This window comes from Ovis aries, chromosome 9 (genome assembly GCF_016772045.2).
Source record: "Ovis aries strain OAR_USU_Benz2616 breed Rambouillet chromosome 9, ARS-UI_Ramb_v3.0, whole genome shotgun sequence".
NCBI lineage: Eukaryota > Metazoa > Chordata > Mammalia > Artiodactyla > Bovidae > Ovis > Ovis aries.
The window spans coordinates 68,196,489-68,223,854 of NC_056062.1; the positions used below are offsets into that span (position 1 = coordinate 68,196,489).

General features: G+C 38.8%; 1 long non-coding RNA gene across 2 annotated transcripts in view; it reads right to left on the reverse strand.

Annotated features, from left to right (window-relative positions):
* The window catches only part of LOC121820349 (uncharacterized), a 151,650-nt gene extending 133,148 nt beyond the window's left edge, over positions 1–18,502 (reverse strand). For both annotated transcript variants that reach the window (XR_009594984.1, XR_006060855.2), the window contains exons 1-2: positions 18,443–18,502; positions 17,265–17,378 (exon numbers count right to left, since the gene is read on the reverse strand). This is a non-coding gene — a long non-coding RNA (uncharacterized LOC121820349). The remainder of the gene's footprint in view (positions 1–17,264; positions 17,379–18,442) is intronic.
* Positions 18,503–27,366: the final 8,864 nt, after the last annotated feature.

Below are 27,366 nucleotides of genomic sequence, written 5' to 3' on the forward strand. Positions count from 1 at the left end.
ACGCAACATGCCATCCTGAACTTTTAACCTATTGAGAAAACCAGGGGGAAAAAAACACCAAAATTCTCCACATAAAATAGGTGTTAAATTTTCTGAATCTTAACAGGAGAGAGCAAAGAAGTAGACTTACCAAAAGGTTTTCTCTAAGTTTCCAGTAATGAGTCATTTAGGAAAAAGACATCTGTTACATCTAGAAATGGACAAATGGGACCAAAACCATTCACTAGAAAACAGACTTTGAACCTATGCTGCAAGCAATTTAACAAATAGCTTCCAAGACTAAAAATAAAAAAAGAGGATTAGATTCGACTGTCATGGCTACCAAACCAATATTCTGTTGCATCATGCCAATTTTATTGTTTTTTTTCTATTATGAGTGCTGATCTTTAAAATTCTCCTGAGACAGAGTACAATTCTAAATGTCATTCTCATTTGATTGTGTGTCATCCAAAACCGTTTTCTAAAGTTGGTGTACGCATGCATTTGTTCTTCTAAACTGTAGTTACATTGAAAATTAGAAGAGCAACCCGTCCAAGATTGATTCTCAGTGGCATTATTATGTGATGAAAATATAGCAGGATTTGTAGTCAGGTCTAATTTGAATCCTAGTTCAGCCACTGATGAGGTGTGGGAATCGAGTTAGTTCCCTTCAACTGAATGGAGTTGCCTCATATGTAACATGGAGAACACAATATCTTCCTTGTAGATTTGTTGTAAGGAATATATAAGTATTTGATGTGCTCACTACAACGTAGTGCTAAATGTTTTCCCTTCCAGCTTCCCAAACTATGGGTCAACTCTAATACAGCCTCCTTATAAATATTCTAAAATGCTGTACAGGGACAAACTGTATTATTGATGGAAAGGGAAATTTAATTAGTCTCTGGACTCCAAGGGAGACACTGTCAAATTCTGTTTTCTGATGAAAGGTGTATCAGAAGGGATCTAGTGTACTTGATGATTAATTAACCCTTTGTTTGACATTTGATGGGCTTCCCCTGTGGCTCAGCTGGTAAAGAATCTGCCTACAATACGGGAGACCTGGGTTCCATTCCTGGGTTGAGAAGATCCCCTGGAGAAGGCAAAGGCTACCTGCTCCCATATTCTGGCCAGGAGAATTTCATGGAGTCCATGGGGTTGCAAAGAGCTGGACATGACTGAGTGACTTTCATTTTCGCTTTGACATTTGATGGTTCATAGAAAACCGAATGATAATCAAGCACTAATATGCCAGTTGCTTATTCATTGATTTCTATGACTGGCACTTCTTATACGATATTTCATTTAAACCTTAAAACAACTGGACTTAGTTTGCATTTTGATCACCCCTAATTAACGGAGGAAAGCCCTGAGATGCAGAGTTGTACTCACTGCAAGTGGCAAATTGAGTGTTTGAGTCTAAAAACTGGATATTTTCACTTCATCACTTTGCCCCCCTCCCCAAATCATAGCATTTTTGAAATGTGTTAGTGGTTGAAGGTACATATTGCTTTACACACTATGCTCAGTATATTCATATTACAGTTTTGAGAATTTGCTTTCCTTTGCTCCCTTCTATGTTAATTTCTAACAATTATAAACTTTATTACTTTAAAAATTTGATTTCAACCTGATAGCCTAAGTAACCCAAACTTACACATCTAAATTGTATTTCTCCCTGCATCCCTGCCTTTCTCCTTCGCCCCTTCCCCACCTTTTCCTCCCTTTCCTTTGGTCATGTCACTCATTTAAATATTACACATGCATATACAAGTATACACATACAGAAATATATCAGAGAACTGCAGATGTCTGGTCAGAAAACGATGCTACCACCAATATGGCTTCCTTCCCAGTTTTACCTGTTACTAGCACTGGGCATTCCACAGTCACTTGTAAACCACGGACGTGCGTCTCGATCTTGGCTTCCACATCTTCCCCATGGTTAAAATATGTCTGGTCTAGGTCAGGAGTAAAAACTCCTTCAATTTTAGATATATACACTCTAAATGAAAGAAATGCTGTCCAGTAAATTGATGGGCAGCTTTTTACTGCCTTTCTTTCTGTGCAAGCAGATTATTAATTACTTTTATTATATCTGGAAATGCTTCACTAACCATTGAACCAAAGCCAGTGATCTATTCATAACATACCAAATCGATACTTGGATAACACTCTGGCTTAGGTCACCATAAAGGCCCAGAGGTGCAGACAGTTGCGGAATGGAAAAGAATGAAGAGTCAACATACATACAAATGAATTGCCCAGAAGTGATATGAAATGAAATTCCAATGAAACATGGATTCCCATGAAGATATATATATATATTTTAGAACAAAGGAAACTAACAACCCTTTATAATGATACATAATTAAGGAAACTTTAAAATAAAAACTCGAAGAAATTAAATTGCTAAAGGAATTTTCTCTTGCCCTTTTCCATGAGAATTTTTGCTTAAGGTGATTTAGTCGGCTTACTGTTTCCAAAGCGTCTTCATTTGCATTTGGTTAGAGATCTCCTAAAATGATACCCTAAAGGAATATGTGTGCTATAAAAGTATTTGCCTCTAAGTGAATATTAAAGAATATTCTAAAGGATAGGTCCTCATGAAGATAATGCTTTAATTCATAGCATCAACTTATTCTAAAAGTGATGGTGGTCATATATGTTATTAAAAGTAAAATCCTCAAATGCCTAGACACATATACAAAAATGCTCCATATTTCAGAAACAGTCCTCAATCTCTTCTCTTCTGCTACCATATCAGATACCACATACATGTTATAAGTCATGCCTCAAAGTTTGGCTTAGCAAATAATACATAGCACATGTGGATAAAACAAGAGCTAAAACAAAAACTATAACAAAATCCAGCCATTTGTTGTTTACAAGGGACTCACTCAAAAGAAAGAAAAGCAGGACACAGAAAAACTGAAAACAACAAAATGACAAAAAGTACTAGGAAAATAATAACAAAGTAAAAGAAAGTATGGCAGTACTAATACAGAAAAGCTGTATTTCTATGAATTACTATACTGCGTCTTTCTGGGATGAGAATATTAGATGAGACAAAGAGATACTGCATATTTTAAAGGTAAAAGAGACTTTATAGTAGACAAGTAGATTTGGCTTATATACATCTAAGTGCATAGCTGTAAAATATATAAGGCAAAATATTAGAAACACAAGAAGAAAGATGAATATCTACAATTATTGTAAAAAATTAACACATATTTCTCAGACATTAAGTGATAAATAAAGGATAAAGCAAATTAAATAATCTAATTACAAACTATATCTAATAAACATATAGAGAACCTTTATAGCCAGGAACTGAAAATATATAGTCATTTTTAAAAATATATGGATGTGGAAAGTCTCACTAAGGAATTGCTGCTGCTGCTAAGTCACTTCAGTCCTGTCTGACTCTGTGTGACCCTATGGACTGCAGCCTGCTAGGCTACTAATTCACTAACTAGTTCACTAATGAATCTAAGGAAATGCAAGCCCATTATGATAGTCCACTGAGTAAGTGAGTGAGTAAAGTAGCTCAGTTGTGTCCGACTCTTTGCGACCCCGTGGACTGTAGCCCACCAGGCTCCTCTGTCCATGGAATTCTCCAGGAAAGAGTACTGGAGTGGGTTGCCATTTCCTTCTCTAGAGGATCTTCCCAACCCAGGGATCGAACCCCAGTCTCCTGCATTGCAGGCAGACGCTTTATCCTCTGAGCCACCAGGGAAGCCCCCATATTAGTCCACTAACTAACTATAAAAAATATTAAAATTAGTGAAATAAGGAGTATTTGATCATAATATAATCAAATAAAATAACAGAAATTTATAGGAAAACTAATCACTTAGAAACTTAACCTTTTCTGAATAAATTTTGGCTTGAAAAGGAAATCAAAAGAAATTAAAATTTATATTATAAGCAAAGACAAATGAAAACATAATTTATATATAACTCATATCAAGGCCATACAGCACATAGGCATATACATACCATAGAGTGCTAGACCCTAACAGAGAAAATGCATCTTTGTATTTAAAGATGATAGAATTGGAAAAGTCAAAAAACAACAAAACTGTTAGTTGTCTAGATTCGATGTCAACATACAAAATTGGTATCATTTTCTATACATCTGGAATAGGCAATTTAAGAAGTCAATAGAAAAGAATCTCATTCACAGTAACAAAAATCTTAAAGCTCTTAGAAAAAAATTAACATTATGTAAAAGTTGGCTTAAAGCTCAGCATTCAGAAAACTAAGATCATAGCATCTGGTTCCATCACTTCATGGCAAATAAATGGGGAAATAGTGGAAACAGTGTCAGACTTTATTTTCTCGGGCTCCAAAATCTCTGCAGATGGTAATTGCAGCCATGAAATTAAAAGATGCTTACACCTTGGAAGGAAAGTTATGACCAACCTGGACAGCATATTAAAAAGCAGAGACATTACTTTGCCAACAAAGGTCCACCTAGTCAAGGCTATGGTTTTTCCAGTGGTCACGTATGGATGTGAGAGTTGGACCATAAAGAAAGCTGCTGCTGCTACATTGCTTCAGTCGTGTCCGACTCTGTGTGACCCCAGAGATTGCAGTCTACCAGGCTCCCCTGTCCCTGGGATTCTCTAGGCAGAATACTGGAGTGGGTTGCCATTGCCTTTTCCAATGCATGAAAGTGGAAAGTGAAAGTGAAGTTGCTCAGTTGCGTCCAACTCTTAGCGACCCCATGGACTGCAGCCCACCAGGCTCCTCCGTCCACAGGATTTTCCAGGCGAGAGTACTGGAGTGGGTTGCCATTGCCTTCTCTGAAAGAAAGCTGAGTGCTGAAGAATTGATGCTTTTGAACTGTGGTGTTGGAGAAGACTCTTGAGATTCCCTTGGACTGTAAGGAGATCCAACCAGTCCATCCTAAAGGAGTTTAGCCCTGAGTGTTCATTGGAAGGACTGGTATTGAAGCTGAAACTCCAATACTTTGGCCACCTGATGTGAAGAACTGATTCATTGGAAAAGACCTTGATGCTGGGAAAGATTGAAGGTAGGAGGAGAAGGGGATGACAGAGGATGAGATGGTTGGATGGCATCACCGACTCAGTGAACATGAATTTGAGTAAACTCCAGGAGTTGGTGATGGACAGAGAGGCCTGGAATGCTGCAGTCCATAGGGTCGCAAAGAGTCAGACACGACTGAGTGACTGAACTGAACTGATTCAAATCCTATCTGAACTAAGCTACACTACTTTAATGAAAGGTAAAAAAGGGAGACTTGTATGAATGTAAAAAAATACCACAGGGAGTACCATGGGGAGACTCAGCATTGGAAAAATTCACAAATTCATGATTTGATTCCTTTTCAATTAAAACCACAATAGAAAATTTCATGGAATTTGAGATCCAGATCCTAAAGTTTTTCTATAGGAGAATATGTATAGAAAATGTGATAAAATAAAAACAAGAGGAAAACGTAGTAAACAAATTTCAAAATAAGCTGTAAACCTAAGTAAGGTAATTAAGGTAAAGTGGTGTTAGGGCAAGAAAGAGAGGAACGAAGATAGCAAATCCAGAGCCCATTCTGTATATTAAGGAATGTTTTTGGTATTAGAGTGTCAGTCCAAATGAATTCTCCCTTAAACTGCTCTGGGAGAGGCGTTGTTTGATTTTCTGAAAGTAGCACTAGAGAAACACACAGAGAAGTATTTTTACTGCCTTCACGTGGGCAAGACCTTCCTAAGCAAATCAGAAAACACAGAAATTTAAAGGAAAAGATTAACAAGATTTCCAACAGATGAGATAAAATATATTGTACAATAGAAGATACCATAAAACACAAATGACCAAAAGGGAAAAAATATTTGTTACAAATATAACAAAGAATATTCAAAATATACAAAGAACTCTTATAAAGCAGTTATGTCAATAAATTTTAAAAAATGACAAAGAACATGGAAAAACAACTTATAGAAGTAAATAGTAGAAATAGACACAGAAAGAGAATGTTCAACTTTATTAGTAACAAGAAAATTGGAATTTAAAATGGTGTGAGTTTTGGGGGGACTTCCCTGGATGTCCAGTAGTTAGGACTCTGAGCTTCTAATGATGGGGTGGGGGTGTGTGAGTTCAATCTCTAGTCCCTGCTGGGTCATGCAGCCAAAAGTTTTTTTAATTTTTTTTTTTTTGGGGGGGGAATCATCAGTTTAGGAAAATCTTTAAGATTGATGTATTTAATGTGGGTGAAAGTGTAGAGGACTGATTACTCTCCTATATTGTTGATTGGAGTGTAACTAGGTTAAGTCTTTTTGAAGATCAGTTTAGGAATATATTTCAAGTGTATGATATATATGCTCTTTGAGTCAGTAATTACTTTTCTTAAAAAGAAAAGTAATATGTCCTAGAATACTTCTGGAAGCTATGTGTAAAAACATCTTCATGATGGGGCTCTTTGAAGTGTTGTTTGTGATAGAAAAATTTTAGGAACAACTGAGATGTCACTGATGGACTGATGTAATTAAATCATGGTACAGATATATAGAGGAATCATATGCAGCTCATCAGTGTTCTCCAACTTGAATCATATATGGATTTTTCCTAAAGGGATTTTTAAAAATTAATTCCCAAGGTAGCATGAGGAATACTTTAGAAGTACAGACTTTATATAAAATTATCTTAAATGGAAAAGAATCAGTTTATGCAATTATGTTTAAAACAACATTTTTAAAGAAAACAAATTCAAGCTATATATTTGTTCTCTCTCTGAAAGCATAAAAAAGATGAAAAATACATGTCAAACTGTTAATATTGGTTACTTTTAAGATTTGAATTAAGATGAAGAAATATTTAGCACTATTTTGAGAACCTCTGCATGATTCTGCAGTGTTTTGCTTATATTTCAATCAGATTTTTTTTTAAGTGCAGAAAATGAAGGAAACCCTATTATTCTAGGATTTACTTTAATCTTAAGAAGTTTACCCAGGGATTGGAGTTATGAGATTTAAGAAGCAAACCAAGCCATACTTAATCCAAATATATCAATGTAAAATGAATTTTTCATTAGTGATCTCTGAAACCCAAGTAGTCAAAGCATTACATTCATGAGAAAAGTAAAACACTCCTTGTTAGCTTTCTGAAGTGTTATTTGTCACCCTACCTAAAATATTCAGGTACTAATCTGCCTTATCCCCTGTCCTGCTGTGGACAGAAAACATTTAGCATTCATTTTGTCTCATAAGAAAAGTGCTCCATGAGAGAGTTTAACAGTATGAGCCAAGGCACCTCAAAATCCACTATAGTTGAAGGACCAGGAACAAATCAAAAGAGAAGACAAGAAGGGTTACTCCGTATAAGTCTATCTTCTGTTCTAATATAAACATTTCACACCTGGGTATATATTTGAAAAAAGGGAAAACACTAATTGGAAAAGATACAGGCACCCTAATGTCCACAGAAGCATTATTTACAATTGCCAAGACACAGAAGCAAACTAAGTGTCCATCAACAGATGAGCGAATAAAGAAGACATGATATATATATACAGACACACACATACATACTGCTGCTGCTAAGTCACTTCAGTCATGTCCAACTCTGTGCGACCCCGTAGATGGCAGCCCACCAGGCTCCCCCGTCCCTGGGATTCTCCAGGCAAGAACACTGGAGTGGGTCATATACATACTGCTTAGTCATAAAAAAGATTGCAAATTTCCCATTTGCAACAACATGGCTGGAGTTGGAGGGTACCATGCTAAGTTAAATAATTCAGAAGAAGACAAATACTGTAAGATATCTCTTACATGTAGAATCTAAAAAACAACAAACTAGTAAATATAAAAAAAACAGAAACAGATTCACAGATATTGAGAACAAACTAATAATTACCAGTGGGAAGAAAGAAAGAGGGAGGGGCAAGGCAGAGGGAGGGAATTTTGTTCAGTTGAGTTGCTCAGTCGTGTCTGACTCTTTGTAACCCCATGGACAGCAGCATGCCAGGCCTCCCTGTCCATCACCAATTCCCGGGGTTTACTCAAACTCATTGTCCATTGAGTTGGTGATGCCATCCAACCATCTCATCCTCTGTCATCCCCTTCTCCTCCTGCCCTCAATCTTTCCCAGCATCAGGGTCTTTTCAAATGAATCAGTTCTTCACATCAGGTGGCCAAAGTATTGGAGTTTCAGCTTCAGCATCAGTCCTTCCAATCAATATTCAGGACTGATTTCCTTTAGGAGGGACTGGTTGGATCTTCTTGCAGTCCAAGGGACTCTCAAGAGTCTTCTCTAACAATACAGTTCAAAAGCATCAATTCTTCGGCCCTCAGCTTTCCTTATGGTCCAGCTCTCACATCCATACATGACTGCTGGGAAAACCATAGCTTTGACTAGACAGACCTTTGTTGGCAAAGTAATGTCTTTGCTTTTTAATATGCTGCCTAAGTTGATCGTAACTTTCCTTCCAAGGAGCAAGCGTCTTTTAATTTCATGGCTGCAATCACCACCTGCAGTGATTTTGGAAACCAAAAAAGTAAAGTCTCTCACTGTTTCCATTGTTTCCCCATCTATTTGCATGAAGTGATGGGACCGGATGCCACGATATTAGTTTTCTGAATGTTGAATTTTAAGCCAACTTTTTCACTCTCCTCTTTCACTTTCATCAAGAGGCTCTTTAGTTCTTCACTTTCTGCCATTAGGGTGGTGTCATCTGTATATCTGAGGTTATTGATATTTCTCCTGGCATCTTGATTCCAGCTTGTGCTTCATCGAGCCAGCATTTCTCATGATAGACTCTGCATATAAGTTAAATAAATAGGGTGATAGTATATAGCCTTGACATACTCCTTCCCCAATTTGGAACCAGTCTGTTGTTCCATGTCTAGTTCTAACTGTTGCTTCCTTACCTGCATATAGATTTCTCAAGAGACAGGTCAGGAGGTCTGGTATTCCAATCTCTTTCAGAATTTTCCACAACTTATTTTAATCCACAGAATCAAAGGTTTTGGCATAGTCAATCAAGCAGACATAGATGCTTTTCTGGAACTCTCTGGCTTTTTTGATAATCCAATGGACGTTGGCAATTGATCTCTGGTTCCTCTGCATTTTCTAAAATCAGCTTGAATGGGAATTTCATGGTTCACATACTGTTGAAGCCTGTCTTGGAGAGTTTTGAGCATTACTTTGCTAGCATGTGAGATGAGTGCAACTGTGCGGTAGTCTAAACATTCTTTGACCTTACCTTTCTTTGGGATTGGAATGAAAACTGAACTTTTCCAGCTCTGTGGCCACTGCTGAGTTTTCCAAATTTGCTGGCATATTGAGTGCAGCACTTTCACAGCATCATCTTTCACAATTTGAAATATCTCAACTGGAATTCCATCATGTCCACTAGCTTTGTTCGTAGTGATGCTTTCTAAAGTCCACTTAACTTCTCATTCCAGGATGTCTGGCTCTAGGTGAGTGATCACACCATCATGATTTTCTGTGTCATGAAGATCTTTTTTTTTTTTTGTTTTGTTTTGTTTTGTTTTGTTTTGTTTTTTATTTTTAAATTTTACAATCTTTAATTCTTACATGCATTCCCAAACATGAACCCCTCCCACCTCCCTCCCCATAACATCTTTCTGGGTCATCCCCATGCACCAGCCCCAAGCATGCTGCATCCTGCGTCAGACATAGACTGGCGATTCAATTCACATGATAGTATACATGTTAGAATGTCATTCTCCCAAATCATCCCACCCTCTCCCTCTCCCTCTGAGTCCAAAAGTCCGTTATACACATCTGTGTCTCTTTCCCTGTCTTGCATACAGGGTCGTCATTGCCATCTTCCTAAATTCCATATATGTGTTAGTATACTGTATTGGTGTTTTTCTGGCTTACTTCACTCTGTATAATCGGCTCCAGTTTCATCCATCTCATCAGAACTGATTCAAATGAATTCTTTTAACGGCTGAGTAATACTCCATTGTGTATATGTACCACAGCTTTCTTATCCATTCATCTGCTGATGGACATCTAGGTTGTTTCCATGTCCTGGCTATTATAAACAGTGCTGCGATGAACATTGGGGTACATGTGTCTCTTTCAATTCTGGTTTCCTCGGTGTATGCCCAGAAGTGGGATTGCTGGGTCATAAGGTAGTTCTATTTGCAATTTTTAAGGAATCTCCACTGTTTTCCATAGTGGCTGTACTAGTTTGCATTCCCACCAACAGTGTAGGAGGGTTCCCTTTCTCCACACCCTCTCCAGCATTTATTGCTTGCAGATTTTTGGATCGCAGCCATTCTGACTGGTGTGAAGTGGTACCTCATTGTGGTTTTGATTTGCATTTCTCTAATAATGAGTGATGTTGAGCATCTTTTCATGTGTTTGTTAGCCATCTGTATGTCTTCTTTGGAGAAATGTCTATTTAGTTCTTTGGCCCATTTTTGATTGGGTCGTTTATTTTCTGGAGTTGAGCTGCAGAAGTTGCTTGTATATTTTTGAGATTAGTTGTTTGTCAGTTGCTTCATTTGCTATTATTTTCTCCCATTCAGATGGCTGTCTTTTCACCTTGCTTATATTTTCCTTTGTTGTGCAGAAGCTTTTAATTTTAATTAGATCCCATTGGTTTATTTTTGCTTTTATTTCCAGCATTCTGGGAGGTGGATCATAGAGGATCCTGCTGTGATTTATGTCTGAGAGTGTTTTGCCTATGTTCTCCTCTAGGAGTTTTATAGTTTCTGATCTTACATTTAGATCTTTAATCCATTTTGAGTTTATTTTTGCATCCATTTATGATAAAAACTCTCCAGAAAGCAGGAATAGAAGGAACATACCTCAACATAATAAAAGCTATCTATGACAAACCCACAGCAAACATTATCCTCAATGGTGAAAAATTGAAAGCATTTCCTAAAGTCAGGAACAAGACAAGGGTGTCCACTTTCACCGCTACTATTCAACATAGTTCTGGAAGTTTTGGCCACAGCAATCAGAGCAGAAAAAGAAATAAAAGGAATCCAAATTGGAAAAGAAGAAGTAAAACTCTCACTGTTTGCAGATGACATGATCCTCTACATGGCAAACCCTAAAGACTCCACCAGAAAATTACTAGAGATCATCAATGAATATAGTAAAGTTGCAGGATATAAAATCAACACACAGAAATCCCTTGCATTCCTATACACGAATAATGAGAAAGTAGAAAAAGAAATTAAGGAAACAATTCCATTCACCATTGCAACGAAAAGAATAAAATACTTAGGAATATATCTACCTAAAGAAACTAAAGACCTATATAGAAAACTATAAAACACTGATGAAAGAAATCAAAGAGGACACTAATAGATGGAGAAATATACCATGTTCATGGATTGGAAGAATCAATATAGTGAAAATGAGTATACTACCCAAAGCAATTTACAAATTCAATGCAATCCCTATCAAGCCACATTTTCACAGAACTAGAACAAATAATTTCAAGATTTGTATGGAAATACAAAAACCTCGAATAGCCAAAGCAATCTTGAGAAAGAAGAATGGAACTGGAGGAATCAACTTGCCTGACTTCAGGCTCTACTACAAAGCCACAGTCATCAAGACAGTATGGTACTGGCACAAAGACAGACATATAGATCAATGGAACAAAATAGAAAGCCCAGAGATAAATCCACACACATATGGACACCTTATCTTTGACAAAGGAGGCAAGAATATACAATGGAGTAAAGACAATCTCTTTAACAAGTGGTGCTGGGAAAACTGGTCAACCACTTGTAAAAGAATGAAACTAGATCACTTTCTAACACCGCACACAAAATAAACTCAAAATGGATTAAAGATCTAAATGTAAGATCAGAAGATCTTTTTTTTAATAGTTCTTCTGTGTATTCTTAATATCTTCTGCTTCTGTTAGGTCCATACCATTTCCTCCTTTATTGTGCCCATCTTTGCATGAAATGTTCCGTTGGTATCTCTGATTTTCTTGAAGAGATCTCTAGTCTTTCCCATTCTATTGTTTTCCTCTATTTCTTTGCATTGATCACTGAGGATGGCTTTCTTATCTCTCCTTGCTATTCTTTGGAACTCTGCATTCAAGTTGGTATATCTTTCCTTTTCTCCTCTGCCTTTCACTTCTCTTCTTTTCACAGCAATTTGTAAGGCCTCCTCAGACAACCATTTGGCCTTTTTGCATTTCTTTTCCATGGGGATGGTCTTGATCCCTGTCTCCTGTACAATGTCACGAAACTGTCCGTAGTTCTTCAGGCACTCTGTCTATCAGATCTAATCCTTTGAATCTATTTGTCACTTCCACTGTATAATCATAAGGAATTTGATTTAGGTCATATCTGAATGGTCTAGTGGTTTTCCTGACTTTCTTCAATTTAACACAGAATATATATATAAATTCCTAACTTGGAGGGCAGGAATTAATATCTCCATTTTATGGCTGAAACTGAAATTTAGAGGACATTAGTGCATTAATGAACTGAGTCGCTTATCCCACCAAGGAACATATTAGTTCATGGTTTCTTATTGGTGCCAAAAAGCAGGAATCAAGGGATGGAGTGCAATGTATTGAAAAAGAGTGCTTTTGCTGGTCTGAAAAACATTCAGTTCAAATTAATGGAATAGCAATTCACATAGTAAGAATCAAGAAGTCAGTCAATTTTTCATGGAAGGCATGGTTAACTTTGGTAGTGCTGGGGTGGGCAGCTATCAACATGCTATGATGGGTGGGAAACCAAAGCTCTTCCTGCCCAAAGAGGCTTCTTCTCCCATCCTTTCTGAAAAATTCTCCTGGAGTCATTTGTATTGTCATTGTCTCCAAGTGGATCTGGCAAATGAAATAATGGTTCATTGGATTGTGTGATACCTTAAACTCCTTTGCAAAGTAACAGTTTATTTTGATTGAGGTCTGTCTGGTGGATCTACAGCAAGGGTTTCCCTGCTACAGCATGATCAGGGATCATCTGGTGAAACAGTTAAGGTAGATTAATAATCTTAATCTACAGATGATTAAAGGTTAAGTGGCAAAATAAGGGTTCAAACCTGTGTCTTACAATCTCAGTCCTGTCCTTTATGGACTATGACATTACTTATCCATTCTCAGCTGAGATCATCTTGGTAATTTTTTGGTCCATTAATATTCTTTGACATTTTCATGTTTGTTAATATTTTTTGCTTTGCTCATAAAATTCCCTTTTACTAAAAAAAATAAAAATGAATTTTTCCAGTTTATTCTCTATCTCAAGATTTTACCTATTTTAGGGACTTTTCTTAAATGCTTCCTCCTTGGTAATAGCCATCCTGATATCTTTAGAAAGAATTTCCTATTCACTAACAATGAGAAAACAGAAAGAGAAATTAGGAAACAATTCCATTCGTCATTGCAATGAAAATAATAAAATACTTAGGAATGTATCTACCTAAAAACACAAAAGACCTATATATAGAAAACTATAAGACACTGGTGAAAGAAATTAAAGAGGACACAAATAGATGGAGAAATATACCATGTTCATGGATCAGAAGAATCAATATAGTGAAAATGAGTATACTACCCAAAGCAATCTATAGATTCAAGCTACCAACAGTAATTTTCAGAGAACTAGAACAAATAATTTCACAATTTGTATGGAAATGCAAAAAAACCTCGAATAGCCAAAGCAATCTTGAGAAAGAAGAATGGAACTGGAGGAATAAACCTGCCTGACTTCAGGCTCTACTACAAAGCCACAGTCATCAAGAGAGTAAGGTACTCACACAAAGACAGAAATATAGATCAATGGAACAACATAGAAAGCCCAGAGATAAATCCACACACCTATCGACACCTTATCTTCGACAAAGGAGGCAAGAATATACAATGGAGAAAAGACAATCTCTTTTAACAAATGGTGCTGGGAAAACTGGCCAACCACTTAAAAAAGAATGAAACTAGAACACTTTCAAACACCATACCAAAAAAAAAAACAAAACAAAAAACTCAAAGTGGACTAAACATCTAAACGTAAGACTAGAAACTATAAAACTCCTAGAGGAGAACATAGGCAAAACACTCTCTGACATAAATCACAGCAGGATCCTCTATGACCCACCTCCCAGAATATTGGAAATAAAAGCAAAAATAAACAAATGGGACCTAATTGAACTTAAAAGCTTTTGCCCAACAAAGGAAACTATAAGCAAGGTGAAAAGACAGCCTTCAGAATGGGAGAAAATAATAGTAAACAAAGCAACTGACAAAGAATTAATCTCAAAAATATATACAAGCAACTCCTGCAGCTCAATTCCAGAAAAATAAATGACCTAATCAAAACATGGGCCAAAAAACTAAACAGACAATTCTCCAAAGAAGACATACAGATGGCTAACAAACACATGAAAAGATGCTCAACATCACTCATTATCAGTTCAGTTCAGTTGCTCAGTTGTGTCCGACTCTTTGCAACCCCATGAATTGCAGCATGCCAGGCCTCCCTGTCCATCACCAACTCCCGGAGTTCACTCAGACTCACGTCCATCGAGTCACTCATTATCAGAGATATGCAAATCAAACCACAATGAGGTACCATTTCATGCTAGTCAGAATGGCTGTGATCCAAAAGTCTATAAGCAATAAATGCTGGAGAAGGTGTGGAGAAAAGGGAACCCTTTTACACTGTTGGTGGGAATGCAAACTAGTACAGCCACTATGGAGAACAGTGCGGAGAGTCCTTTAAAAACTGCAAATAGAACTGCCTTATGACCCAGCAATCCCACTGCTGGGCATATACATGGAGGAAACCAGAACTGAAAGAGACACATGTACCCCAATGTTCATCACAGCACTGTTTATAATAGCCAGGACATGGAAACAACCTAGATGTCCATCAGCAGATGAATGGATAAGAAAGCTGTGGTACATATACACAATGGAATATTACCCACCCATTAAAAAGAATATATTTGAATCAGTTCTAATGAGGTGGATGAAACTGGAGCCTATTAAACAGAGTGCAGTAAGCCAGAAAGAAAAACACCAATACAGTATACTAACGCAGATATACGGAATTTAGAAAGATGGTAATGATAACCCTGTATGCAAGACAGCAAAAGAGACACAGATTTATAGAACGGTCTTTTGGACTCTGTGGGAGAGGGCGAGGGTGTGATGATTTGGGAGTATGGCATTGAAACATGTATATTATCATATGTGAAATGGATTGCCAGTCCAGGTTCGATGCAGGATACAGGATGCTTGTCGCTGGTACACTGGGATGACCCAGAGGGATGGTACGGGGAGGGAGGTGGCAGGGGGGGTTCAGGATGGGAAACACATGTACACCCATGGTGGATTCATGTCAATGTATGGCAAAACCAATACAACATTGTAAAGTAATTCACCGCCAATTAAAATACATAAATTCATATTTTAAAAAAGGGAAAGATTTACCACTTATTTTGCATGATTCTAGAATAGTTTGCAGATCTCTAGGTTAAAAAGTTTCTCACTGTAGTTGTACATACGTCAGTCAAGTCACAGTTGGGAATGGGGGTTGCCTTGACCTTTCACAGGGTACACTGTCAGGGCTCAGCAGCAAATTATTACTTAATAAGTGAGCTTTCATTATGTATATAATTCACCGACTGCAATTGGCATGGGTCGAAAACTTGGAGAATGTGCCATCTCTCAGAAGATAATGTTTGCACACAGACAGATGACACCTGAAGGATTTATAAACACCAATCGTTGCCTTGGATCACGAAGTTTGATTTTGAAAAACTGGCATTTGGAGTTCAATAGGCTCTGCTTTAATCAGATCACATTCATTCTCTCATTTGGTGAAATGGATTTTAGCCTGAACAATCATCCACAGAGGACAGCTTAGACTTAGATGCAAGCAGGCTATTTGGTCATTCAGCTTTCAAACTGTTTTTGAAGCTGGAGGCTGCTCACACAGTGAAGTCCCAGCTGGAAAGCTACACAGTGCACCTGCAAGGTTTTGGGACCAGGTAAGTCCAGCTGCATCTGACTAGCTGACAGGGAAGAGTCACTGGCAATTGATCTTTCTGGAGGTGATCTAGAAGAGCCTCACTGTGAGGAGCTCACCCACAAAGAAGGAAAGATTAAGGAATGAAATCTTGATGTGAGAACAATGGGGCATTTTGAATTGGGGAGGAGTGTGACTTCTGGCCCAACCCTCCTGATATCCATTAAGTTATCTGTGAACTCAGACCACAGCCATTTTCCTTTTTGGGCCACTTGCATCTGATGACAGAAATTATCATATACTTTTAGAGAGATGCTTTTCCAAGCTGCTCAAAATATAGACATTTCCCTATAATTTCCTACGTGTGTAAGCTACTCCCAAGCAGTTCTTGCTCCCTAGCTCCTCTCTTTCTTACAACCACTTCCTCAGAAAAACAATCTCCCCACATGCCTCCTAAGCCCAGGGCTGCTGTCTTGCCTGCCATTCATCGCCTCTACCTCCTTCCAGCTAAAATTCTGATCTTGCTCGGGTATATATCCCTGGACCACACAGTGTACACAATTAACAGGAGACTGACACAATCCCTGGTACCAAGGGTGGGTAATAGTTAGTCTCAAAGAACCATCACATGGAACCCTCCTGGCAACAGTTACCAATGCAGGAGGGGACTTCTGACTTCAGTTGGCTCCACCAGCCTAAAGTGAAAGACTTAGATTCCTTCCTTGGGCAGTGGTTTCTCTCTCTCCCTCCTCTAGAAGTGAACAAGAGACTACATGGCTACAGTTGCTGCTGCCAGTCATCTTAGGACCAAAACAGGAAGAACCCTTAGGATAAAGCAAATACTCTAGACAGGAGCAGAAAGATAGAACAATTTGGTCTCTGGCATTGTAGCTTGAGCCCATGAATCAAATCACCCCACAGTCGACTGCTGTACTCTGTGCTGTGTGAAATAATACAGTTCCTTATTATTTAAGTCCAGATGAGTCATGGCTTCTTTCACAGTAGTTGAATCGGATATATTACACAAACAGCTAACTACAAACTTGTGAGTTCAGAATTTTGTGGTGTACTCAAACCAAACAAAGTTAACCTGACTCATTTAGTGATTTACATAATTGCCACACTCCATAAATGTAAATTATAAACAGTGTGCACAAATGACTACTTTTCCAGGGAGATGGCCGGAGAATGGGACATGGAGCAACAGAAAACTTACCTTGTTCAGAACTGTGGGTGGAAATCTTCTATCCCGCTCACTTCTAAGAAAAGGAGCTACATATACCGTTGTGATCAATAATCAGCTCCCACTTGGAAAGGGGCTGTTGCTTATTGAGTACTTACTGGAGGCCAAGCAGTGTCTCAGGTGCTTTGTATACAGTTGGAGTCCTGCAGTGATTGAGCTCAGTAGACGTGGAGTCACTAACTGGTCCCCTCAGTGCTCTTGCTGAATACAGCCTATAATGAAATGAAAGGGCAGATTGAGTACACGTCTTCCCTACTCTGCTGCTGCTAAGTCGCTTCAGTCATGTCCGACTCTGTGCGACCCCAGGGATGGCAGCCCACCAGGCTCCCCTGTCCCTGAGATTCTCCAGCCAAGAACACTGGAGTGGGTTGCCATTTCCTTCTCCAATGCATGAAAGTGAAAAGTGAAAATGAAGTCGCTCAGTCATGCCCGACTCTTCTTGACCCCATGGACTGTAGCCTACAGGGCTTCTCCATCCATGGAACTTTCCAGGCAAGAGCACTGGACTGGGGTGCCATCGCCTTCTCTGCTTCCCTACTCTGCTTCACCCAGATTCCACACTTGGATTCCCCAAGATTACTGTCCTCTTAGCGAAATCAGTTTTTCCCAATGCACAGCCACTATACCCAAAGGAGCCCCTTCCAGAGGAACTTCTGAACTATGGTATCAACATCAGCCCCTCCACAGAAACTCTTAGGTTCTGGTGTTAAGTCTTGGTCAAAAGCTGAAATAGCTATCCTTTTTGGCAGTTCAAATTTATTTCAAGTGTTTCTTTTTCAGGGCAAACACTACCCGTGGAATGGACCCTAATCCCTCTTCCTTGACTGTTTCTTTGGCTCCTGATGTTGAGCCTCATTTGCCTCCCACATTGACTTCTTCGGTTTTAAAGTCTCCTCTTTGCTTTCCCCCAGGAGGCCCTTAACCAAGACCTCCTTCTGTTTCTGCCAGCTAGGCACTGGGTGCTCCAGGGAGCCCAGTTGCATGCCTCTCTGCTTTATTCCTCACCTTTTTAGAACTGACTTCTTGTACCAGCTCTGCTCTCTGTGAGGCAGAAGGAGGTGACCACGGGAGGGTTTTAAATCGTTACAAGTAGGGCAGGAGCTAGGGGAAGGATGAAGAGCAGTGCCGAGGCCACGGAGTGGAAAACCCAGGGGAAACCCACCACTGGGCTGTGCCCTGCAGGCCTGCAAGGCCTGTGCTTGCCCCACTTTAAACAAGAGCCCAGAGTCAGTTAGAGACATCAGGGGCTTAATGGAGTCGGGTGGGAGGCACTTACTTGTCTGAAGCAAGGTCCTGGAGCAACACCCCAGTGTGTGCGGCTCATGGCAGCCTTCTTCTCTCTCCTTCAAATCTCTGTGGAGATTGCAGGTTATGAGAGAAATTGACAACAGGTGGGCTCATTAGCTACCAGGGAAATCAGCAGAGGGGCTCACCCATTGCCGCCCCTTTGATGAGAACGATCACCAGCTGGGGCCTGGGGCAAGTACTTGGAAGGTCAGTTGGGGAGAGGGGTATAGGTGAAGCAGGCACTGGTGAGTCAGGGACTGGACAGACAGCAAGAGAGCAGCCATTTTGAGTGGCCTGACTACAAGCCTGCTTTCAGAACACAGTGCCCCCCTTTCCCTAGGGGCATTTTAGTAACCCTGATACTGGATTTTCTACTTTATGTCCTTTCTGAGCCAGGCTAATGTTTCAGCGACTGCACCTGAACTGCAAGTTGCTTGTATTTTTATCTTCTGTTTGCAAGCATCTGGGCTCCTATATTTTGAGATGCATTGACTTCTGATTCTTGTAGTCCTTCAAGCCCCCCTCGGAGCTCCTGGAGACGCAGGTGCTTCCCCTGCTTTTGCTCTTGCAGTTATTAAGAGGCCCATGCTGCTCAGTTATTTAGTCATTCATTCATATTCATAGAAAAACATAAAGGCAATTTGCTTAATTACAGTGCTTGATGCTGCGATGTGTCTCCCAATTTTCTGTGTGTGGTTTCATCTGTGTAACAGGCACTCTGCATGAATTCAAGACCTTTAATCACTGGGGAACTTTCTCCCGGAGAAGTAATATGCAAAGAGGGAAATTGACTTCCAGGATTCCATCTAAAGAGTGCTTTTTTGACTCTGGTCTTACTGGGTTCAGGGGGCCTGGATGAGCTGTTGCTGTGTGATTTGAATGTGCAAACCAAAATTAAGTGCCTGGTTTGCGTTCTTCATCTGCTAATGAAAGTTCTATTTTGTATTTAACCTGCAGGTGAAGATTTAGACTTCGCCCTCTCTGGAGATCACTGCAAAAGAAGGGGATGAATAATTGGATGGTCTCAAAAACATGGGAAGAGAAAGGCTACAGGCTTTCACCATAAAACTGAATTTTGTGAATCTATCAGTCAATGTTTACAGATTGTGGGGAAATAGAGTGTATCCTGTGGCCTCCCTCCGAACGCACTGAACAAATCCAGTTCTGGTCTAGATTTGTTGAGTAGAATGCTTTTTGATATCCGTGCAGAGTCTATAGGTTTTCAAAACAACAGCTGGGTAGTAGAATAAACATCATCTAATACACTTGCTTTCAGCATCTTAAGAACTAGATCCTCCTGTTTGACTTCAAAAAATTCCACTTGTATTGCATGTTAGTCAAATTAAGCAGATTTTTTTCTTTCCACTCATGTACGGTCTAATGACAGACAAACACATTTCATTCTGGCTCTGCCTGCCCCGCCCCCCCCAACTCATGACCCCTGAATGCTTGAGGCTACTGTTGAGATATGATCATGAAGCCAAGACTGATCATGTCTGAAGCTGTTGTTAGTGTTCCTTGTTTGGGTAGGATTGAACTAAGATCTGAAGTAAGCTAAGGATCCCTTGAGTTTTTCTTCTTCAGCATTTGTTAGTAGAAATTCCAGAAAGAAGAAATAAAGTAGCATATCTACTTTGTTCCTCAAATCCGATCAGTTTTCAATATGGCTATAATTATTATGGACCCATCCAGCAGGGCTTTGGCTTCCCTGGGGACTCAGTGGTAAAGAATTTGGCTGCAATGCAGGAGACATGAGTTCGATCCCTGGGTTGGAAAGATCTCCTGGAGAAAGGATTGGCAACCTACTCCAGTATTCTGGCCTGGAGAGTCCCATGGACAGAGGAGCCTGGTGGGCTACAGTCCATGGGATTGCAAAAGAGTCAGACTTGAATGAACAACTAAACAACAACGAGAAACTGAGATATAGTCTCCGCTCTTGTGGGTCAATGCCTTCCGTTATTTACATTTATGAGTGGATTCATATTAAAGGACAAAAAACCATCAGAGGTGGAAAGCTTTGTGATGAGTGTCTGAGAGGAGAGGTGGGGAGAGGCAAAGGATTATGGTGATTTTTTTTTTTGGCCTTGTTTCCAGGCTGAATCTGATCTTCCTGTGAGAGAATGCTCACAGGTGGATATTGAGAGCTTAGTTTTATAGGAATCATTGCTACCAACAGAATATAAGCAGGAGTATACAGAACCAGGATTATTTCAAAACATGGTATAAATTAGGAGAAAGATGGGGATTTTTTATAGATCAGGAAAGAAGTGGAGGTTTTTTGTTTTGGTTTTTTGGCAACTTTCTAAATCTTTATGTGTTTTGAAGTCAGAAGAGACGTTTCCTTGGGCACATCTACATAGTCATGATGTGAACTGGCAGCCACATCAGCTAGGAGATGCTATCTCATTGTTTTGCGTCATTAAAGAGACTGAAGTGGAAGACAAATAAGAGATCCTGAGCAAAGTGACACACTCCCAGGCCTGCAAGAAATAACTGAAGGGGAGACTGAGGTGTTGGTGTTAGGACAGTTGATCGGCCAGGGAAATTATGTACTAATGTTACTGTGACTGCATTTGTATCCTTTGACTGGTGAAGCCCAGGAAAATCTCGAATATGTTTGTTTCTATTTTAGACACAAACGTCTATTTGGGACACAAGATTCAATTTGTTTGGAAACTGAGATGCTGTACTCTTGCTTTAGGGCTCTTTGAGTTAATATCACATTACTGGCAGACAAGATCATTCTTTTTTGCTTCATTCCCACTGTTTCAGCATATTTGCACTCAATGTCTTTTTCTAAAATCTGATGAGAAGGACTTTTCTACTTGTTTTGTGTTGTGTCAAAATAGGAGTTTGTAGAAAGTGGTATCCTCTTAAGGGTGATAGACTGAAGAGGTCTAAGACTTAGAGTCAACTTGCAATCTATACTCTTAGAGATTATTCTCTGTGGTATAAAATGCTTTCTGTCCATTCAATTTAAATATTCAATAAACATATTTATTCACATCCATTAGCAGGTACTTTTGGAAGGTCCATTTTGTATCAGTTAGTGTGCTAGTCACTACACTTTACTCGACCATGGTGAGCAAAAATATGTCTTCATTGATTTTCACAGCATTTTTAGGATATTTGGGAAAGAGGACTATGCTATTTGGTAAAATCCCACTAAACTTTTTACCTGGGGGGATTGAGGAAAATTTACATTGCTGAAGGTGCTGCACCTTATAATATAAGAACAAACGTTTTGGAAGGTAGATGGGGTAGTGGTGGCAAGGTTGTTTACTCTTGAATAAAGATGATTCAAAGAACCTTCTCTTGTTCACTCAATGTTCAGTGCTTCAAGTGGTATTTTTTATTTTCCTCATATTCTCCAAGTGTGAAAGATTGAGGTCATTAAAGCAAAGCTTGAGATTTACTTAAGCAAGCATTTTCCTGTGCATGGCAAGATAAACTTTATCAAATGGAATCTTTGCTAGAGCAGTGGCCCCAGGAATGATCCAAGTCCACTTCTACAAGAGTTGAACTTTACAGTCTGTATTTTTGCCCTGCCTCTTCCAGGTAAAGTTGGCCATCACTTGGACCAACAAAGGTAATGGAGGAATTTGCTTTGCAATTATGTATACAAGTATCTGAGTTTATTTTGCTATTGTTCAAAAGGGGACAGACACCTGAATCAATCAGTTCAGTGTTGTCCACACCTTAGCCGCTTGTTTAAACTGCACGGTTTTTTGTCTTATCTAATATCAACCCTGGGTTGGGAAGATCCCCTGGAGGAGGGCATGGCAACCCACTCCACGCTCCAGTATTCTTGCCTGGAGAATCCGCATGGACACAGGAGCCTGGTGGGCTACAGTCCATGGGGTCACAAATGGTAGGACACAACTGAGTGATTAAGCACAGTATCGACATCAAGTTAATACACTGATGTCATCGACGTGAATTTGATGAGCTAGTCACATTTTCTCCAATACACACTAAACCTACTATTGAAATGGAAAACATCTATCTCTCTGTTACAATCATCTCATAAAACCACACTGGTACAAGTTGAGTGCCACTAATGTTTTTCTGAGCAGGTGGTTAAGAGTCAAATTGCACCAAAATGAAATATTTGGAAGACAAAGAAAACTAAAGAGCCAGTTCTTTCAGTTTGATGCTTTATTGCTCACAATACACAGATTGGAACAGACACACAGTTTCTCACAGCAGAGCACATAATGCTGTACTTTCTTAAAGAAGAGTCTTTGTCCCACAAGGACACAGAAATTAATTCCCAGGTGATGAAATGAGTCAGCATACAACATTCTAAAACTAATAGAAGGAGGCCAACACATTCAGAACATCAAAAGCAACATGCAAGTCCACGACGTCACAAGTAATCTGAAGCTAATCACTACATGCTTGTCAATACAGATTTAATCTTGAAGCTTAAGTTCATGAAGGGTCTAGGTCCCTGAGCTAGCTCTCATGTCTGTGGTTGGCATAATTGGATAAGTCCAGAGTTGTTAAGGACCCTTGAATAATGTACACAAGTATAAATATTTAAAAATGGATGGTGACGACATGATATAGATTAGAAACAAAGATATATATGTATATACATATTTTTCATTTCAAAAATTAAGACTTATAAGAATACTTTTAGAATTACAATGCTTACAAGGCAAATAGTGTAATATAGCTCCTATACATAATAAACAAAGCTGACCTATATGTGTTTTAACTCTATATTCTAGTGTATAGGTGAACATTTCCTCAAATATAAGCACATGTAGGTCCTTGACTTCCTTTACTTTTCTTTTCCTTGGAGCTTTATTGGTGGTGGCAAGTATTAAAAGACATGCTGCTGCTTTAATCTCCCATGAAATGGACTTTGGATTCATATCCTTCACATCCAGAGCATTGCTCTAAAAGTTATTTGTGTCTTTCTGGGCTCATTTATCTTATTTCTTTCCCATGAACTGTCTTTCCTTTAACTGCCTAAATCAAACGTATTCTTGAAAGAACTCCTGTGTTCTCTGCACAATCCTCCTTAATGACCCCAGGTGCCAAAGATGCCACTTTTCCTCCGAAGAGTTCAATTGTTTGTAATCTGAAATCACACATTTTGGCTTCCAAATATTTATTCTATATTTCTTATATTTCCATGTTAATATGTTATCACCAGACTGTAATCTTCCTGAGGGCCGAGGCAATGTGTCAGTCTTGAATTATTAAATTAGGATGTGGAAGTGCCACTGAAATTGCCAAGCACTATGCATATGTGAGAAATTGTTCGACTCTCATCTAGCACACTTAATGTAGTACCTTTCACTGAGCTGGGCGACGGATAGATGGCCTGGGTGCTCAGTCATGTCCCGCTGTTTGTGACCCCATGGACTATAGCACATCAGGTTTCTCTGTCCATAGGCTTTTCCAGGCCAGAATACTGGAGTGGTTTGCCATTTTCTACTCCAGGGAATTTTCCTGACCCAGGGATCAAACTTATCTCTCCCGTATCTCCTGCATTGCAGGCAGATTCTTTACCACTGGCACCACCTGGGAAGCCCCAAGAGCTGTTTAAAAAATAAAAACCAGATAGAACTAGTTCTCTTATTGTGTAAACAAATCTAGAGGCAAATTGGACATCAGCAGAAAATTTTAAAATGCATTGCATAGCTTGGAATTCATTGGTTCATTCCTATATTTAACACTTAGGGACATTATCCAAGTTTAGATGATTCGTGGAATACAACAATGATAGACGTATTCTCAAAGAGTTTTTCATATAGTTTGTTTTTTAAGAATTATGATAAATAAGAGCCTCGAAGATCTCCACTGGGGACATGACTCAATGGCTTTCTTTTTTTTAAGTGTATTTTATTATTATTATTTTTAATGTTTTCAGCTGTGGTCAGAGGACCACAGGCTTCAAAATTACCTAATAAATAAGAATTTGGGTGCAAAGTCAAATAAAGCACATTTTAAGATAAGCTTTCAGATAATTCTTATGTATATTAAAGTGGGAGTGGTTTCTTATTCTTGGCTAAGGAATAAACATTTAGCCTCCTTATTGGGGCATTTCGTGGCATCTCAGGAATACAGATGTTCTTACTAGCTTCTGAATTAAGAGCTGTGGTTAAATAGAACCTTACTCTACTGCCACGCTGTATTTGTTTTTGCTTTTGTTTTTTTCTGGAGAGTCTCCATCTTTATCAGTCCGTAACGTTCTTGAGAAAGTTCACATGCTCTTTTTTGCAAGTCAGAGAATAGCCACATGGGCAAACACCAAGGCCATTGTCCTGTGAGGAATGAAATAATCACACGTGGGTGTGGCTTCAGGGCTCAAGTAAGTTGCAGGAGCTTTAGCCAACTGAATTGCTTATCCCATTCATTTAACTTGTGTAATTTTCTAAGTGCTTCCATTTCCATTATATCAGTTGAGAACGTGTAGTATGGACTTGACACAGATGCTCCTCCACAAGGATATATAGGTGATTTTGCTGTGGATTTGCTGTTTATTGGCCATAAAACTGTTTTTTGTTTTCTTGCAGGATCCAGATTTGACAGCTCTCACAATGTGTTGTCCCAGGTGAGCCATTTCATCCAGATTTAAAATTTTTCCAGATGTAATTTCTAAAATATAAATCAGCCACCTCATATTGGATTTGCCATAAATGTGCTTGGTGTAGAAGAATGTAAACAGGTCTGAAAACATTGTCTACAAACATTCTTGGCAACTCTTTTCAGAGATTGCTTGAATATTAAAATCAGAACCATATGATTCAGTTTATATTAGAATAGTCCATTTGGTTCTAATCATCTCCATAACAAAACTATTCCCCAATGGGCATTCTTGTAAATGAACTTTTCTGCTGAATAATTTGAGGTTATATACCAAACATAAAAACAAAAATATTACAGGGCCATATCTAACCTTTTCCCCCTTGTGATCAATGAAGTTAAGAACTACATTAATCAATAATTCCAGTTATAGTTCATAAAATAGAATCACAATGTAAATGACCCTAACTGCTTCTTTAAAACACTTCTGATGTCTCTAATTCATATTCTAAATATTGCCAAACTGTTTTATCTTGAGATAATATCATATTGCTTTGCCATGGAAGTCAATATAGTTTCCTCATTGGGCTGTGAAATTCTTAGAAATGGGAAAAGCCTTTTATTTTCTTAAATTTCTGTGGCAGTTCATCACATGTGGAGTTTTCTTTTGTTTCTCAATGAAGCCCTGAAATGCCTGACCTGTACTTTAATCTGTGAGAGAAAAATCTATATCAAACAGCTCAACTCTGTACATGACTCCCCACCATGAAAATGAGGACATAACTTAAATAGAAACTTTAGAAGCATCTGTATTTCCACAGTTTGAACATGACTCTATGAAACATAGAAGTATTCAGAGCAATAAGATATATATTTATATACACATACATATATTTGAAAAATTTGAATATATATCTTTGATACACTTTTACTTAAGACAGTTCATGTCCAGGTTTAGGCTTCAATGAAGTCAGATATAACTGACTGCTCTGAGGAAAACCATTATTTTTGGAAAGAGAAGAGTTTGATATGGGAGGTGGAGAAGGAGAGAAGAATATATTTATTACTACAGAGTACAGTAAGACTTCTTCACGTGTATTACACTAAAAACATACTCACTTGGCCAAACCTTGGTTCTGACGGTCATTTACTATGGACAACTACAGATAAACAGAAAACAAATTGCTAAAGATGTTCATCCTCTGCTTCTTCCAAGGAGAACAAGTAGTTCAAACGCTAGAAATAAATGTTCTTAGAACCTGGGTGGACTGATTGTCTGTGATGATACCATAACTTACACCCAGTCATCTTAATCCATGAAAAAACATCCCAACTCTGTTCTGAGTTGCAGTTGAGACATGTAAATAATGTTGAATATATTATTTACAGAATTCATGGAGCCATGGGCAAACTATTTAAAATTTCTTTTTTTCTCCAAAAATTAACCTTTTCCCTCTTCTTTCATGTCTATATATTTAACACAGTTTAGAGTGATGTATCTCTTCATGGACCACAGCCTTGTTGTGGCGAAGGGCCATGTGTAGCTCAATGAAACTATGAGCCATGCCATGCAGGGCCACCCAAGATGGATGAGTCAGAGTGAAGAGCTCTGACAAAACATGATCCATTGGAGGAGGAAATGGCAACTCACTCCAGTATTCTTGCCACGAGAACCACATGACACTATGAAAAAACAAAAAGATATGATACTTGAAGATGAGCCCCCACCTCCTGCCACAAGATCAGAAGGTGTCCAATACGCTACTGGGAATGAGCAGAGGCCAATTATTAATATGAATAGCTCCAGAAAGAATGAAATGGCTGGGCCAAAGTGAAAACGATGCTCAGTTGTGGATGGGTCTGGTGGTAAAAGTAAAGTTCAATGCTGTAAAGAACAATATTGCATTGGAACCTGGAATGTTAGGTCCATGAATCAAGGTCAGTTGGGTGTGGTCAGGCAGGAAATGGTAAGACTGAACCCTGACAACTTAGGAGTCAGTGAACTGAAATAGACAGGAATGGACAAATTTACTTCAGATGACCATTATAGCTACAACTGTGGGCAAGAATCCCTTAGAAGAAGGAGAGTAGCCCTCATAGTCAACAAGAGAGTCTGAAATGCAGTGCTTAAGTGCAATGTCAAAATTGACAGTTATTTCAGTTCATTTACAAGGCAAAACATTAAACATCACAGTTATCCTAGTCTATGCCCCAACCACTGATACAAAGAAGCTGAAGTTGAATGGTTCCATGAAGACCTACAACCCCTTCTAGGATGAACAACAAAAAAATATGTCCTTTTCATCTTAGGGGATTGGAATACAAAAGCAGGAAGTCAAGATATAATCCTAATAACAGGAAAATTTGGAT